Here is a 2307-nt window from a genome sequence, read left to right as displayed (position 1 = left end):
GAGAAGGAGGGAGCTATCAGCAAATAATCGCATGATCCAATCAATTAGACCTCCATTTCCAAGGCGGGTCGCCCTGAGTAACTGGTAATTGAATGAGGCGTTTTATGTCATAAACAGAGTCTGCTCTTTTTTCCGTCTCAATTTTCAAATATGAGATTTGAGCTACATCTATATTACATTTGTCAAACCACAGATTGATTCACATTTGATGGATTCATCTTCAATATCAATTAGAAATAATAAATTGATAGAATGTAAAATAATACTCCATCATCTTTCCTCAAAATTGTATATTCCATTGAATAATTTTATCAATTATTCTTTAACAATACCTAATATTTAAAAAAAAAATATGGGGTGCTCCGCCTCCTGGACCCCCGACTAGATCGTCCAAGAATAAGATCAGCAGGCTCGCTTCGCTCGCCTGCATTTTTCATTTGTAGGGCGATCATATGTTAGGACGATCCAGTCGGGGGTCCAGACTAAACGTCTGGCTAAACGGATAGGGCAAGCGAAGCGAGCCTGAAGGCTAGTAATATAATATTCCCAGGAAAAGCTCTGATTGAAGTAGCAGTGCCCAATCAATTTTTCCGCGATAAATGCATTTCAATCTTCAACTTGGTGCCAACCTAACAAAGTCAACTCAACTTAATGCCAACCTGACAAAATTATTAATTTAGTTACCAGTTAACAACTGTTTCGAAGAGGTACTCTATCTAGATTATAGTTCTATACTAACATATGGTATGGACATTTTTCAATTATAATTGAGAGAATAAGAAGAATATACATGCTAAAAGACGAACTTTGAACCCTTAAAAACCACCCTTGGAGTAAAAATATTGCCAAAATATTTCTTAGTGCGCCTCCAAAGGGCCAACTGAACATTGTAAGATTATAATTTTGAATAGCTAGCAAAGTCACTTAATGAAAAGATTTCATAGGTCTCAAGCAAACAGCTGCATTGCTATCGCCGGGTGCGAGGTCAACAAACTCGAGATTAGATAATAGCGGGTATCCAGGCTACAGTTTTGAACAGCCAAATGGAAAGGAGAATATTATTGCTATTTTTTTAATAATATAAAATAATAAATTTTTGAGGTTAGGTTCTATGATACTTACTTGTCGGCAACCTAAATAATCGGTCAAGCCGTATAAATTGAGAATTAGCCAGATACCTGTGGCAAATTTAGTTGCATACAAATAGCATTCGCTTAAAATGTGATCAGAGGATTGGTAACAAGCATGGCATGTTAATGTAAAAGGAAAACCATTTTAAAAATACAAAAATATTTATTATATCATACGAGCATGGACAACATGTGTAAAATAAATGAAAATATTAAGGAAATGTGGTATATCCTACTCGGCGCATGAATACATTTGTAATTTTAGAATAAGCCAATCAAAATACAGTAACTGACCGGCGGTAAAAGCGAGTTAATTCAAAAATATACATTATTTATTATATAAATGATGAGGATTTGTAAACTATACGATACCCAGTTTATGTAACATATATAAAATGAATAATTAGAAAATATAATATTTTATCTTTATGCAATAACCTAGCAGATTGGCACGGACTATTTCGAATCATGTTATTGCATAGTAGTGAGGCTAGGACCAGCTCCAATTAGAATTGAATATTCAAATGATATGCAAATTTGAAAATACTAAAGTATGGTCGTGGAAAGAATAGGGGTAGATCAAAGCCTACTTGCTTGTCAGAGGTCACCGGGATCAGCCACCAATTTATAAAGCACAAGATCCCTTTTTAAATATTTGTATGTTTTTAAAAAATCTAAGTTTGAATTCAAAAATTAATTTCATGAGACTCAGTGAGGTCGTAGTAAGACGTGAGTCGCCTTATTAAAATATCCCCATTGGAGAAGACGATATCAGTCCACCAGAAAGGCCTAGGACATCGAAAGAATCCAGATCGCCATCATACTTTGTGAAAATCGACACGTGAATGTAATTAAAAAGTTATCAAGGGGGCCCTTAGTGCTTTGAATAAATTACAATTAAATGAAGCTAGCTCAACGAAAGGTTATTTAAATATTGAAATTAATATCAAACTTATGCAAGTCATTAAACATAAAGGGAATTTTATTAAGAACAATCTATAAGATTTACATGTTTAAGTATGCACAAATGAAATATTTAGCCTATTAATTTTTGATATTATATTATATGCTCACTTAACCATTCTTCTTATCAGTAAATTATAAAGATTTTAATGAAGCTCATGTTCATAAGATAAATTGGTTTATCTGATTTCCACCAGAGGCCGAACCCTAGCCT

This window comes from Nilaparvata lugens, chromosome 6, assembly GCF_014356525.2.
Source record: "Nilaparvata lugens isolate BPH chromosome 6, ASM1435652v1, whole genome shotgun sequence".
Classification (NCBI taxonomy): domain Eukaryota; kingdom Metazoa; phylum Arthropoda; class Insecta; order Hemiptera; family Delphacidae; genus Nilaparvata; species Nilaparvata lugens.
Note: the sequence above shows the minus strand (reverse complement) of the source record.